We start from the raw sequence: 8,055 nt of genomic DNA on the forward strand, positions 1-8,055 counted from the left end.
TCCTATGGCCGTCTTGTACTTCCTTAACACCCTTAGAAGTTTTTGCTCCTGTAATTCACTAAGCTCATGAGAAACAATCACAGGTAAATCTTCCTTGTCACCCAAGTATAAGTACTTTAGGTGATCGGGAAGAAGTTTCAATTCTAACTTTGGAGATTTAACAATGGAAGGTACAAGCTTTTCATCACTGTGTGGTAAGGAAATAAAAGATATATTATGAGTTTCCGGGCATCCTTGTAGTGAGTTAAGATCACCAAGGGCTTCCTTGACTCCATTACCACACTCTACACCACTATCCATGGATGTAGTTAAAACGGTTTCCAAAGCATCTTCATCATTCAATTCAAACACTTGTTGTGCCAATGTATCCATAACATCAATGAAGAAACAAGAGTGGACATCACTAGGATATCTCATCGTCTCGAAAATGTTGAAACGTATTGTTTCTCCATTAAACTCCATACTTGGCGTTCCCTTGTCCACATCAATAATGGTCTTCGCCGTTTTCATGAAGGGACGCCCAAGTATCAATGGAAGAGACGAGTCCGGTGACCCTTCATTCATCTCTAACATGCAAAAGTCAGCTGGAAATACAAGTTGATTAACCTGCACAAGAACATCCTCAACAATACCCATTGGGTAAACATTAGAGCGATCGGCTAATTGCAATACAATTCCAGCCTTTTTAAGAGGACCTAACTCAAGTGAATTGTACATAGATGCAGGCATAACATTAACGGATGCATCTAAATCCAACATAGCTTTTTTAAATGTGGTGCTACCAATTGTGACTGGAATGTCAAAGCTACCGGGATCCTTACATTTCAGTGGGAGTTTGTGTTAGAGCTTACTGGCTTTGTTCCTTCGGTTCAAGAACTCCCCTTCGCTCCTTTGTTCCTTCGGTTCAAGAACTCCCCTTCGCATTCTCTCCCACACTTAGCACTTCATTACCTTTGAGCCTTTGCTTATTGGTACACAAGTCCTTCAACACCTTCGCATACTTGGGAACTTGCTTGATAGCATCAATGAGTGGTATGTTCACATGGATCTTCTTTATAACGTCTAAAATCTCCTTTTCTAGTTCCGCCTTCTTGGAGTTTGCAAATCTGCGAGGAAAAGGTAAAGGAGGAACATAAGTAGAAACTAGAGTTTTAGAGTTAGGAATAGGTAGCTCAAAAGTTTGGGGAGAATCATCACTCTTCTCCTCCAAAACAGGTTCCTTTGGTGTTTCCACCTTGCCCGAATCAGTAACCTCGGGTTGCACAAGTTGTGTACCACTTCTCAACGTAATAGCATTGACACCCTCTTTTGGGTTAATGGGTTGAGAAGGGAGTTTCCCACTATTTTGTGCCTTTAATTTGTTTATGTCCATCGTCATGGATCCCATTTGTGTCTGCAACTCCTTGATAGCACTCTTAGTTTCTTGCTGACTTTCTTTAAACATGGTAGAAATGCCTTGCATAAACGTTTGAAGCTTTGCATCGATATCGGAACCTTGATTTTGAGTTGCTTGTTGTGTTTGTGGTTGCTGAAATTGTTGTTGTTGCGGTTGGAATTGTTGTTGTTGTGGTTGAAATCCATCCGAACGGTTGAAAGTAGGTTGTTGGACTGCACCTTGCTTGTTGGCATAGCTAAAATTTGGATGATCTCTCCATCCCGGATTGTAAGTGTTGGAGTAGGGATCATACCGTCTTTGCTGATTTGGAAAGACCGCGCTAGCTTGCTCCAACTCTTCACCATATGAAGGTAAAATAACTGCAGCCATCTTTTCCATCATTTGCTTCATATTATCCATCCTTTGATCACGCTGTGATGATGAATCTGTAACTTCATGCACTCGCCTAACCATTGGTTCATCTCTTGTGCAGAATTTTTGCGAGTTTGCAGCCATGCTTTCAATCAACTCGGTAGCTTGGGCCACCGTCTTGTTCACTAGAGCTCCACCACCCGTTGCATCAAGAAGATATCTATCACTTGTTTGGAGGCCTTCATAAAATTATTGGATTATCATAGCGTCACTGAATTGGTGGTGTGGGCAGCTTGCCACCAATCTCTTGTATCGCTCCCAACATTCATACAAAGATTCTCCTACGTGTTGCTTTATCCCACAAATGTCTTTGCGAATTTGAGTAGCCTTTGACGCAGGAAAATACCTCTCTAGAAAGAGTTTCTTCAACCTGTTCCATGTAGTGACACTTCCGGATGGTAAATAATACAACCATTCCTTAACATTGTCCGCCAAAGAGAATGGAAAAGCTTTCAACATTGCACCATTGGCATTAGTCTCCGGTGGTAGCATGGCCGTGACTATGGTATGTAAATCCATGAGATGTAAATCCATGAGATGCTTGTTTGGATCCTCATTCGCCATGTCATGAAACTTCGGTAACTCTCTAATCAACCCCGACTTGATCTCGAAGGTTGAATTTGTTTGGATACACCATCGTTGTGTATCAAGCCTATGAGAAGCCAAGTCCTTGAGGGTACGATCACCCATTGCTTCTTCTTCTTCTTCAAGAGGTGGTTCTTATTCAACCGGAACCTCTTGCTCTAGAACTTCTTCTAGTTGTAACTCTTCTTCCACTTCTAACTCTTGTTCTTCTGTTGCGTCTTGACTTGGTTGGAGTATTGTGCCTCTTCGAGTATCTATCCCGCACCTTGGATAGTTCCAATCTTTAGAAGCCAGGGATTAGGTACCTGAAAACAATTCTCGCAAACAAGTGAGAAACAAGACAAGCAAACAAAAAGCAAATATGAAAGCATAAATGATGATAAGAAACTTAAAACTTAATAACAAGCTGTATGCCTCCCCGGCAACGGCGCCAAAATTTGATCGCTGTCGTATGCGTCAAAAATAATTTCACTTTCTCACTCTACTAATATAAATGAAGTATGTGGTAAGAAAGAGTTCGTTCCCACGGAGAGGCTTTCGTTGTTATGTAAATTTCAGTTTCTTAGTAACCAAGGGAGGATTTTTGTTTATCGATGCAATAAAAATAATTGAAAGCAAAGTAAATAATTTGAATAATCAATAAGGAGAAGATATTGGTCACGGGATAGTATCATTCACAAACATGTATTTTCATCAATGACTAGAATTGGTATTTTAATCTCTCATTTACTAAAAGTCCTAGGATACCTTGATCGCAAGAATATCCCGCTAATTCCCTGATTTCATCACAACCACATTAAAAGATGCATATGTGAATTCTACCTAGAAAGCAACCTAAAGTGTAAAAGCACAATTAAGTTTAACTCCCTAAGAGCTTTAAGTTTTATGGAATAAGACTAATCAAGGCAATCAAACGTGTAAAAGCACTAATTCGATTTAACCAAGGTTATGATTCATTTGTGACTAGTAGGATATATTACTACAAGCACTACCCACAATTATGCTACTTAGAATCAGGGATAAACAACTTTTTCGCATTGAAAACCCTAATATAGCTTTAGAAATGAATGCAAATCGGATTGATTCCGAACTCAACCAAACAAACAATCAAATCATATGACAATATAAACCATGAATCATAAACAATAAATTATTGAGACAAAACTAATTCATTGAAGCAATATCATGTTATGAAATCAACTTTATCCCATAACCAATAATAGTTATTTAGCTACTCATAGCTTTTGAGTTCATCATAATCATAATCAAAAATGAAATGAAGAAGATGAAAAATAAACGAAAGCAAACCCTAGTCGCCGCTCTCCAAAACTCCAACTAACAAATACGTGATATCCAAAGGAGTAGAAAACTTTCCTTTTCGTAGCTCTTCTTAGGTCATGTCTTCAAAAGTCCAATAAATAGAAGTCCTCCAAGCCCAAGTGTGAGAAAAACCCACATAGAAAATATGCCCAAAAAGTATCACTGGAAGTCCCAGAAAGTGGCCGGAACTTGGTCGGCAAAGTCAAGCTGTCGTCGGTCATACTATCGGTCAACCGAGTCGAACCGGTCAACATCACTGAGTCAGGTGAGTTGAGACCGATTCGGGACAGTGATGTCAGCTAAGTCAGATCTGAGTAAGTGCTAACCCAGCTGACTTAGTTCTAAGCCAAAGCCACTGCGAAGGCCTAAGCTTCTGCAGCACAATCATTGCGCTTTACTAGTGCAAATCCAGCCAAGATGGCTGTGCCTTCCCCACACATCAGTTCTGTATTTCACTGCAGTTCATGCTGCACCACAAAGCAACAGCAATCTTCTGCACTTAGCTAAGCCCAGCTACATCTTCAATCACATTGTTATTCTTTTCCTGCAGCCGTTCATTTCAATACAATCAAACACAACCAGTTTAACCAGTGCTCAATCAACATCATCTGAAATTTCTATGAGCACAACTCTTCCATTCCTCATTCCCATTTCAGCTCACTGCATACCATCGCCTGCGACACAATTCATCATCTCTGCGACACCAGGATCCCTGCAAACCCGCACCAATATCTCTGCATCTTCGGCACTATCAGTAGCTGCTCATCAACACAAGACTACAACATAGAGCTCACTACAACCACTCAACACTTTCATTGCAGCATCAACTCAACCTGCAGTTCACATGAACATACCCATTGGACCAAGGCTTCACAATTACACGTCCTCAGCCTGACCACCAACTCTGCATTTCAGTTCATGTCACGCTACAATGTATCATACACAACACCACAGCGGACTTCAGCTTCGTATCCACCAGACTTCAAGCCTCAAGCAGTCACTGTTTCAGTCTCAAGCCTTCCATTGAACTGCATCACCACAAGCTCCTGGCATTCATCTGAAGCTACATTATAACACTTTTGCCTGCAGCCATTCAGCTCTGTCCCTGTTCTTTCCTGCAACTGCAGCTCAGTCATAGCTTTGGCAACCAACAGTACCAGTTCATTTCCTCAACACTGCTCCTGCAATTTCATTCTAACCACTGCACATCACCAGCTAGTACTCCTCATCTCCGCTATCATTCCACAATCACCACAACTCCAATTTCCCTTCTGCCACAGTTGCAACCAAAGCAACCATCTCAAGCCTGCACCATTACAATCAAAGTCTGCAACACAGATTTGAATCCCCACCTGAATCTCTCTCATCACAGACTCTTGTTTCACTCCATTGATGCTTCAATTAACAGCACCAGACCCATAAACTCCCAGCTCCAATTATCACCTTCTGTAGCTTCATCTCAGCCAGACTAACACCATGACTTCAACAGCACCACAGTTACTCCACCACTGCATCACACTTTTAAACCTGAACAAACCATTAACAGCACAATCTCAATTCAAGTACCTTTCTCAATCTTTCAAGTCGATAGCAGTAGTTAAACAAGTTCAACCCTTCACCAATCGAACCCTCAGTTTCAACTCCAGTAAGCTCTATCACTTGCCACTGATTCCAACCCTTCTTACAGCTCTAACTCATCTTTATCTCAGCCTTTCTACCTGTAACCCTTCTTCCCTGTAATCACCACCAACATCGATTCTATAAAACCTTAGAAGTCAGCAACAACATCTCTATCTTCTAAACCAATTACAGCGACCACCCCATAAGCATCATCAGATTCTCGATCTCAAACAGCCTTGAATCTTCTTGTTGCTTCTGCTGTAGCATGAATTTGAACAAGACCCATCTCCTAAATCGTCAACAATTCTCTGAATCTTCTGACCTTCATCTCCATAAGCAATTCAATCAAACCCTGATTCTTAATCTCTCTGATTTTCTCAATCTTCAGGAACAGATCTCGTCTACTCGTTCACCAGATGAAATCTGGGTCAACTGATTTCTTTCAGATTCTCTCAATTTCAGCATCAGTGGCTCAGCTTCTCGATCTCCCCTGATTTTATTATCACCACCAACAGCAGTCATTTCTGTCTCGGCTTCAGACAGAATAATAATGGGAAGAAAACACTTCTCTTGGAGTTAGGGCAATGGTAGTGATATAAATTGATATACACGCCCAAGCATCCAGAAAAGAACCACCCAGTTACCAATTAGCCGGTCAGTTCTAGGAAACTGACAAGCTCCATCGATGCTTTCGCTCATAACTTCCTCGTATAACGTCGTAGTGACCTCATTCTTATGTCGTTGGTTTTGCCTTTTCTTTTTCTTCAACATGATGATAAGAAAGCCAACTTTTGAGCAAGTTTCACTTCTTTTTGCTCCTAATGACTCCGATTTACCTAAACACTCAAAAGCAAACATAAGATACATAAATAGCAAAGAAAGCATAAATACTAGATGTAAAATTAGATGATTTAGACACGAACAAAGAATTGCTAAGATTGCTCAAGAGCAAGAAGAAGAAGAAGCAGCGGATTCGGACAATCAACCTCTCGCAACCGTGGCTTCTGTGAGAAGGTAAGTGATTTTAAACTGCTTTATGAGTGTTTAAATCGATTTATAGCAATGGGTTTAGGTTAGAATCGCGAACCCTAACTGAAACAGCTGAGTTTCAGTGAGTACCGGCACTGAAATATGTATGAATACAGTGTTGGTTCTGTGTTCCGACATTCAATTTTGGATGAATGCAATGTCGTTTCCAACCCCAGATTCACCTAAAACTGAATTTTCCCTACCTGCATAGAATTTGGGTCGAAGTTGTTAGAGCATAGTCGGTCAACCTCGCATGCGTTGCTATCTCAAGCATGTTTTTCAATGTTAGTGATTGAAACTATAAGTCTTGATTTCTAGCCTACATAGCTAAGTCTCGGATTAGGATAGAAAAGTGCAGTTGAGCTCAAGGACTTCATGGAGATTCATCATACAACGACGAATATCTATACAAGGAACCGTGGAACTTCATCAACAAAAAGGTATGTGGAGACTTGAACTTATCTATCACTCAAAAGTCTATCTCTTCTATCTCCTACTTCTTATGAGACAAAAGTCGTATGCTATATATACTAGAACATACACATTTGACATTTCAAGCTAAACATTCATTGCTTATCTTTTATCTCGAAATTGTGTGTTGGTAAAGCGTTTCGCTTTGATCAAGTTTATCTTCACCTAGTGACTAAAGTCATGAAAAGTTTCAATCACTTTGAGAATTGCTCTGACGTGAATCGGTATGTGAATAACGGCTACATAGCGTTCTTTGAGAATGTCTCAATGATTGAAATGAGAGTTTAAATTACATAACCATGTATTCCTTGAACCGAAGTTTTCAAACTTTGTTGATCAAGAGAAATCGGGAGGATTGTGGAATTGGCTTGCCAAGTCCGCGAACCTAGTTCGCAGACTCAGTCCACGAACTGTCGGAAGTTCTCGACCGAGAATTTCTGCTGGGATTTTCCAAAACTCGTTTGTGTGCTAAGTCCGCGAACTCAGTCCGCGAACTGGCGGAAGTTCTCTTTCTGAGAATTTCTGCTGAGTTTGGAAAACTCAACCGATTTACTTAAGTCCGGGAACTTGTTTGTGAACTTAAGAGATTATGATCTAAAGATGTGCTCTGAACATGAAACATTAAATTACTAAGGAATGCTTTATGCAAACCATGGCTATAATGTTCATGAGCCGATTCAATCAAATCGAATCATCTTTGTTTCAATTGTGTCTTGTGTAGTTACATAAGATCTCATAGCAATTGAACAACTCTTTAACTAGTTCATTTGAGTCAATTGAACTAGTTATGGTGAAGAAGAACAAGGTTAATATGAAATGCTCATATGGTTAACCTTTTTGGGTTACTATGTTGAACCAACATACACGTACACGTTTGGGCATGGTTTTCACGAACCCAGTAAACGTCTACCCAAGTGTGTGTGTGACAAGCTAAGTTTTCGATCTAACGGTTGAGAAATATTAGCTTGAATTTAAATCAGGTTTTCATCTAACGGTGAATAAGGATTGCTTTGTAACTAACGCAAAACCCTGATTTGAAGGCTATATAAAGGAGACATCTAGCATTGTGCAAAACTAATCCCCACACGTCTGTGTGATACTAGTGCCCCCGCTAGAGTCGATATCCATTAACCTTTGATTTTCTTCTCTAAAATCAGGTTAACGACTTAAAGACTTCATTGGGATTGTGAAGCCAGACCGATACTACTTTATCGTAGTTGTGT

The sequence above is a fragment of the Papaver somniferum genome, chromosome 7 (genome assembly GCF_003573695.1).
Source record: "Papaver somniferum cultivar HN1 chromosome 7, ASM357369v1, whole genome shotgun sequence".
Lineage (NCBI taxonomy): Eukaryota > Viridiplantae > Streptophyta > Magnoliopsida > Ranunculales > Papaveraceae > Papaver > Papaver somniferum.